Below are 8,281 nucleotides of genomic sequence, written 5' to 3'. Positions count from 1 at the left end.
TACTGTGAGCTATGAGAGGGAGAAAACAAACTTGACAACCAAATAGTACGTCCATGTGGTATGAGGCAGTGATAGACCCTCGGAGATAAGTCGGCTAGTGACCAATGTATTGAATCGCGAAACAATTTCTGTGTTGCAACGTCGTTAGGATGGTGGGAATGTCTCAATTAACTGTCAAATTTGCGTCGGATTCCCGTATCTTTACTCGCAGGAGAACGATCATGTGGTGACCCAGGCAAGCTTGGAGATAAGTCTGCTGGAAGACGATGTTCTGAAAACCATTGCAGTATGTGTGTTCCATTGTAATTGAGAGTATGGGAGGAATAAAATTAACTGCCAGTTTTGCGTCGGATTTGTAAACTAGACTGACAAAACGCGACCATCCGGTGACCGAGACACCAATAGACCCTTGTAGATAGTTACGCTGGACATCGATGTATTGATCGCGACGGTATTTGTGTGTTCCATCGTCAATACCAGGATCTGACGGTAAGAATTAACTGTGAGTTATGAGAGGGAGAAAACAAACTTGACTGCCAAACAGTACGTCCATCTGGTATGGTGCAGCGATAGACCCTCGGAGATAAGTCGGCTAGTGACCAATGTATTGAATCGCGAAGCAATTTCTGTGTTGCATCGTCATTAGGATGGTGGAAATGTCGCAATTAACTGTCAAATTTGCGTCGGATTCCCGAAACTTTACTCGTAGGGCAACGATCATGTGGTGACCCAGGCATGCTTGGAGATAAATCTGCTGGAAGACGATGTTCTGAAAACCATCGCAGTATGTGTGTTCCATCGTAATTGAGAGTATGGGAGGAATAAAATTAACTGCCAATATTGCGTCGGATTTGTAAACTAGACTGACAAAACGCGACCAAACGGTGACCGAGGCACCAATAGACCCTTGTAGATAGTTACGCTGGACATCGATCTATTGAATCGCGACGCTATTTGTGTGTTCCATCGTCAATACCAGGATCTGACGGTAAAAATTTACTGTGAGTTATGAGAGGGAGAAAACAAACTTGACTGCCAAATTTAACGTCCATCTGGAATGAGGCAGCGATAGACCCTCGGAGATAAGTCGGCTAGTGACCAATGTATTTAATCGCGACGCAATTTCTGTGTTGCAACGTCGTTAGGATGGTGCGAATGTCGCAATTAATTGTCAAATTTGCGTCGGATTTGAAAACTAGACTGACAAAGAGAGAACATCCGGTGACCGAGGCACCAATAGACCCTTGTAGATAGTTACGCTAGATATCGATGTATTGAATCGCGACATTATTTGTGTGTTCCATGGTCGATACCAGGATCTGACTGTAAGAATTAGCTGTGAGTTTTGAGTCGGAGACAATGAACTTGACAGCCAAATCTGGTATGAGGCAGCGTTAGACCCTCGGAGATAAGTCGGCTAGTGACCAATGTATTGAATCGCGAAGCAATTTCTGTGTTGCATCGTCATTAGGATGGTGGAAATGTCGCAATTAACTGTCAAATTTGCGTCGGATTCCCGAATCTTTACTCGTAGGACAACGATCATGTGGTGACCCAGGCAGTAATAGATGCTTGGAGATAAATCTGCTGGTAGACGATGTTCTGAAAACCATCGCAGTATGTGTGTTCTATCGTCATTGAGAGGATGAGAGAAAATAAAATTAACTGTCAGTATTGCGTCGGATTTGAAAACTCGATGACAAAACGCGACCATCCGGTGACCGAGGAACCAATAGACCCTTGTAGATAGTTACGCTGGACATCGATGTATTGAATCGCGACGCTATTTTTGTGTTCCATCGTCAATACCAGGATCTCACGGTAAGAATTAACTGTGAGTAATGAGAGGGAGAAAACAAACTTGAGTGCCAAAGAGTACGTCCATCTGGTATGAGGCAGCGATAGACCCTCGGAGATAAGTCGGCTAGTGACCAATGTATTGAATCGCGACGCAATTTCTGTGTTGCAACGTCGTTAGGATGGTGTGAATGTCGCAATTAACTGTCAAATTTGCGTCGGATTTGAAAACTAGACTGACAAAGAGCGAACATCCGGAGGCCAAGGCACCAATAGACCCTTCTTGATAGTTACGCTAGACATCGATGTATTGAATCGCGACGCTATTTGTGTGTTCCATCGTCGATACTAGGATCTGACGGTAAGAGTTAGCTGTGAGTTTTGAGTCGGAGACAAGAAACTTGACAGCCAAATTGTACGTCCATCTGGTATGAGGCAGCGATAGACCCTCGGAGATAAGTCGGCTAGTGACCAATGTATTGAATCGCGACGTAATTCCTGTGTTGCATCGTCATTAGGATGGTGGGAATGTCGCAATTAACTGTCAAATGTGCGTCGGATTTGAAAACTAGACTGACAAAGAGCGAACATCCGGTGACCGAGGTACCAATACCATTGTACATAGTTACGCTAGACATCGATGTATAGAATCGCGACGCTATTTGTGGGTTCCATGGTCGATACCAGGATCTGACTGTAAGAATTAGCTGTGAGTTTTGAGTCTGAGACAAGAAACTTGACAGCCAAATCTGGTATCAGCTGGCGTTAGACCCTCGGAAATAAGTCGGCTAGTGACCAATGTAATGCATCGCGACGCAATTTCTGTGTTGCATCGTCATTAGGATGGTGGGAATGTCGCAATTAACTGTCAAATTTGCGTCGGATTCCCGAAACTTTACTCGTAGGACAACGATCATGTGGTGACCCAGGCAGTAATAGATGCTTGGAGATAAATCTGATGGAAGACGATGTTCTGAAAACCATCGCAGTATGTGTGTTCCGTCGTCATTGAGAGGATGAGAGAAACTAATTAACTGTCAGTTTTGCGTCGGATTTGAAAACTAGATGACAAAACGCGACCATACGGTGACCGTGGCACCAATCGACCCTTCTAGATAGTTACGCTGGACATCGATCTATTGAATCGCGACGCTATTTGTGTGTTCCATCGTCAATACCAGGATCTGACAGTAAGAATTAACTGTGAGTTATGAAAGGGAGAAAACAAACTTGACTGCCAAAGAGTACGTCCATCTGGTATGAGGCAGCCCTCGGAGATAAGTCGGCCAATGAATAGAATCGCGACGCCATTTCTGTGTTGCCTCGTCATTAGGGTAGTAGGAATGTCGCAATTAAACGTCAAATTTGCGTCGCATTTGAAAACTAGACTGACAAAGCGCGAACATCCGGTGACCGATGCACCAATAGACCCTTGTAAATAGTTACGCTGGACATCGATCTATTGAATCGCGACGCTATTTGTGTGTTCCATCGTCAATACCAGGATCTGACGGTAAGAATTTACTGTGAGTTATGAGAGGTAGAAAACAAACTTGACTGCCAAATAGTACGTCCATCTGGTATGAGGCAGCGATAGACCCTCGGAGATAAGTCGGCTAGTGACCAATGTATTGAATCGCGTCACAATTTCTGTGTTGCAACGTCGTTAGGATGGTGGGAATGTCGCAATTAACTGCCAAATGTGCGTCGGATTTGAAAACTAGACTGACAAAGAGCGAACATCCCGAGGCCGAGGCACCAATAGACCCTTGTAGATAGTTACGCTAGACATCGATGTATTGAATCGCGACGCTATTTGTGTGTTCCATCGTCGATACTAGGATCTGACGGTAAGAGTTAGCTGTGAGTTTTGAGTCGGAGACAAGAAACTTGACAGCCAAATTGTACATCCATCTGGTATGAGGCAGCGTTAGACCGTCGGAGATAAGTCGGCTAGTGACCAATGTATTGAATCGCGACGCAATTCCTGTGTTGCATCGTCATTAGGATGGTGGGAATGTCTCAATTAACTGTCAAATTTGCGTCGGATTCCCGAAACTTTACTCGCAGGAGAACGATCATGTGGTGACCCAGGCATGCTTGGAGATAAATCTGCTGGAAGACGATGTTCGGAAAACCATCGCAGTATGTGTGTTCCATCGTAATTGAGAGTATGGGAGGAATAAAATTAACTGCCAATCTTGCGTCGGATTTGTAAACTAGACTGACAAAACGCGACCAAACGGTGACCGAGGCACCAATACACCCTTGTAGATAGTTACGCTAGATATCGATGTATTGAATCGCGACTTTATTTGTGTGTTCCATGGTCGATACCAGGATCTGACTGTAAGAATTGGCTGTGAGTTTTGAGTCTGAGACAAGAAACTTGACAGCCAAATCTGGTATCAGCTGGCGTTAGACCCTCGGAAGTAAGTCGGCTAGTGACCAATGTAATGCATCGCGACGCAATTTCTGTGTTGCATCGTCATTAGGATGGTGGGAATGTCGCAATTAACTGTCAAATTTGCGTCGGATTCCCGAAACTTTACTCGTAGGACAACGATCATGTGGTGACCCAGGCAGTAATAGATGCTTGGAGATAAATCTGATGGAAGACGATGTTCTGAAAACCATCGCAGTATGTGTGTTCCGTCGTCATTGAGAGAATGAGAGAAAATAATTAACTGTCAGTTTTGCGTCGGATTTGAAAACTAGATGACAAAACGCGACCATTCGGTGACCGACGCACTAATAGACCCTTCTAGATAGTTACGCTGGACATCGATCTATTGAATCGCGACGCTATTTGTGTGTTCCATCGTCAATACCGGGATCTGACAGTATGAATTAACTGTGAGTTATGAAAGGGAGAAAACAAACTTGACTGCCAAAGAGTACGTCCATCTGGTATGAGGCAGCGATAGAACCTCGGAGATAAGTCGGCCAATGTATAAAATCGCGACGTAATTTCTGTGTTGCATCGTCATTAGGATGGTGGGAATGTCGCAATTCACTGTCAGATTTGCGTCGGATTCCCATAACTTTACTCGCAGGAGAACGATCGTGTGGTGACCCAGAAATGCTTGGAGAGAAATCTGCTGGAAGACGACGTTCTGAAAACCATCGCAGTATGTGTGTTCCATTGTAATTGAGGGTATGGGAGGAATAAAATTAACTGCCAATCTTGCGTCGGATTTGTAAACTAGACTCACAAAACGCAACCATCCGGTGACCGAGGCACCAATAGACCCTTGTAGATATCTATTGAATCGCGACGCTATTTGTGTGTTCCATCGTCAATACCAGGATCTGACGGTAAGAATTTACTGTGAGTTATGAGAGGGAGAAAACAAACTTGACTGCCAAATAGTACGTCCATCTGGTATGAGGCAGCGATAGACCCTCGGAGATAAGTCGGCTAGTGACCAATGTATTGAATCGCGTCACAATTTCTGTGTTGCAACGTCGTTAGGATGGTGGGAATGTCGCAATTAACTGCCAAATGTGCGTCGGATTTGAAAACTAGACTGACAAAGAGCGAACATCCCGAGGCCGAGGCACCAATAGATAGTTACGCTAGACATCGATGTATTGAATCGCGACGCTATTTGTGTGTTCCATCGTCGATACTAGGATCTGACGGTAAGAGTTAGCTGTGAGTTTTGAGTCGGAGACAAGAAACTTGACAGCCAAATTGTACATCCATCTGGTATGAGGCAGCGTTAGACCGTCGGAGATAAGTCGGCTAGTGACCAATGTATTGAATCGCGACGCAATTCCTGTGTTGCATCGTCATTAGGATGGTGGGAATGTCTCAATTAACTGTCAAATTTGCGTCGGATTCCCGAAACTTTACTCGCAGGAGAACGATCATGTGGTGACCCAGGCATGCTTGGAGATAAATCTGCTGGAAGACGATGTTCGGAAAACCATCGCAGTATGTGTGTTCCATCGTAATTGAGAGTATGGGAGGAATAAAATTAACTGCCAATCTTGCGTCGGATTTGTAAACTAGACTGACAAAACGCGACCAAACGGTGACCGAGGCACCAATACACCCTTGTAGATAGTTACGCTAGATATCGATGTATTGAATCGCGACTTTATTTGTGTGTTCCATGGTCGATACCAGGATCTGACTGTAAGAATTAGCTGTGAGTTTTGAGTCTGAGACAAGAAACTTGACAGCCAAATCTGGTATCAGCTGGCGTTAGACCCTCGGAAATAAGTCGGCTAGTGACCAATGTAATGCATCGCGACGCAATTTCTGTGTTGCATCGTCATTAGGATGGTGGGAATGTCGCAATTAACTGTCAAATTTGCGTCGGATTCCCGAAACTTTACTCGTAGGACAACGATCATGTGGCGACCCAGGCAGTAATAGATGCTTGGAGATAAATCTGATGGAAGACGATGTTCTGAAAACCATCGCAGTATGTGTGTTCCGTCGTCATTGAGAGAATGAGAGAAAATAATTAACTGTCAGTTTTGCGTCGGATTTGAAAACTAGATGTCAAAACGCGAACATCCGGTGACCGACGCACCAATAGACCCTTCTAGATAGTTACGCTGGACATCGATCTATTGAATCGCGACGCTATTTGTGTGTTCCATCGTCAATACCGGGATCTGACAGTATGAATTAACTGTGAGTTATGAAAGGGAGAAAACAAACTTGACTGCCAAAGAGTACGTCCATCTGGTATGAGGCAGCGATAGAACCTCGGAGATAAGTCGGCCAATGTATAAAATCGCGACGTAATTTCTGTGTTGCATCGTCATTAGGATGGTGGGAATGTCGCAATTAACTGTCAAATTTGCGTCGGATTCCCATAACTTTACTCGCAGGAGAACGATCGTGTGGTGACCCAGACATGCTTGGAGATAAATCTGCTGGAAGACGACGTTCTGAAAACCATCGCAGTATGTGTGTTCCATTGTAATTGAGGGTATGGGAGGAATAAAATTAACTGCCAATCTTGCGTCGGATTTGTAAACTAGACTCACAAAACGCAACCATCCGTTGACCGAGGCACCAATAGACCCTTGTAGATAGTTACGCTGGACATCGATCTATTGAATCGCGACGCTATTTGTGTGTTCCATTGTGAATACCAGGATCTCACGGTAAGAATTAACTGTGAGTTATGAGAGGTAGAAAACAAACTTGACTGCAAAAGAGTACGTCCATCTGCTATGAGGCAGCGATAGACCCTCGGAGATAAGTCGGCTAGTGACCAATGTATTGAATCGCGACACAATTTCTGTGTTGCAACGTCGTTAGGATGGTGGGAATGTCGCAATTAACTGTCAAATGTGCGTCGGATATGAGAACTAGACTGACAAAGAGTGAACATCCGGTGATCGAGGGACCAATAAACCCTTGTAGATAGTTACGCTAGACATCGATGTATTGAATCGCGACGCTATTTGTGTGTTCCATCGTCGATACCAGGATCTGACGGTAAGAATTAGCTGTGAGTTTTGGGTCGGAGACAAGAATCTTGACAGTCAAATTGTACATCCATCTGGTATGAGGCAGCGTTAGACCCTCGGAGATAAGTCGGCTAGTGACCAATGTATTGAATCGCGACACAATTTCTGTGTTGCAACGTCGTTAGGATGGTGGGAATGTCGCAATTAACTGTCAAATGTGCGTCCGATATGAGAACTAGACTGACAAAGAGTGAACATCCGGTGACCGAGGGACCAATAGACCCTTGTAGATAGTTACGCTAGACATCGATGTATTGAATCGCGACGCTATTTGTGTGTTCCATCGTCGATACCAGGATCTGACTGTAAGAATTAGCTGTTAGTTTTGAGTCGGAGACAAGAAACTTGACAGCCAAATTGTACATCCATCTGGTATGTCGCAGCGTTAGACCCTCGGAGATAAGTCGGCTAGTGACCAATGTATTGAATCGCGACGTAATTTCTGTGTTGCATCGTCATTAGGATGGTGGGAATGTCGCAATTAACTGTCAAATTTGCGTCGGATTCCCGTAACTTTACTCGCAGGAGAACGATCATGTGGTGACCCAGGCATGGTTGGAGATAAATCTGCTGGAAGACGATGTTCTGAAAACCATCGCAGTATGTGTGTTCCATTGTAATTGAGAGTATGGGAGTAATAAAATTAACTGCCAGTTTTGCGTCGGTTTTGAAAACTAGATGACAAATCTCCACCATCCGGTGACCGAGGCACCAATAGACCCTTGTAAATAGTTACGCTGGACATCGATGTATAGATCGCGACGGTATTTGTGTGTTTCATCGTCAATACCAGGATCTGACGGTAAGTATTAACTGTGAGTTATGAGAGGGAGAAGAGAAACTTGACTGCCAAATTGTACATCCATATGGTATGAGGCAGCGTTAGACCCTCGGAGATAAGTCGGCTAGTGACCAATGTATTGAATCGCGACGCAATTTCTGTGTTGCAACGTCGTTAGGATGGTGTGAATGTCGCAATTAACTG

The sequence above is a fragment of the Schistocerca gregaria genome, unplaced genomic scaffold (genome assembly GCF_023897955.1).
Source record: "Schistocerca gregaria isolate iqSchGreg1 unplaced genomic scaffold, iqSchGreg1.2 ptg000391l, whole genome shotgun sequence".
Classification (NCBI taxonomy): Eukaryota; Metazoa; Arthropoda; class Insecta; order Orthoptera; family Acrididae; genus Schistocerca; species Schistocerca gregaria.
The sequence above is the reverse complement of the archived record's forward strand: the minus strand, read 5'-3'. Positions refer to the sequence as shown.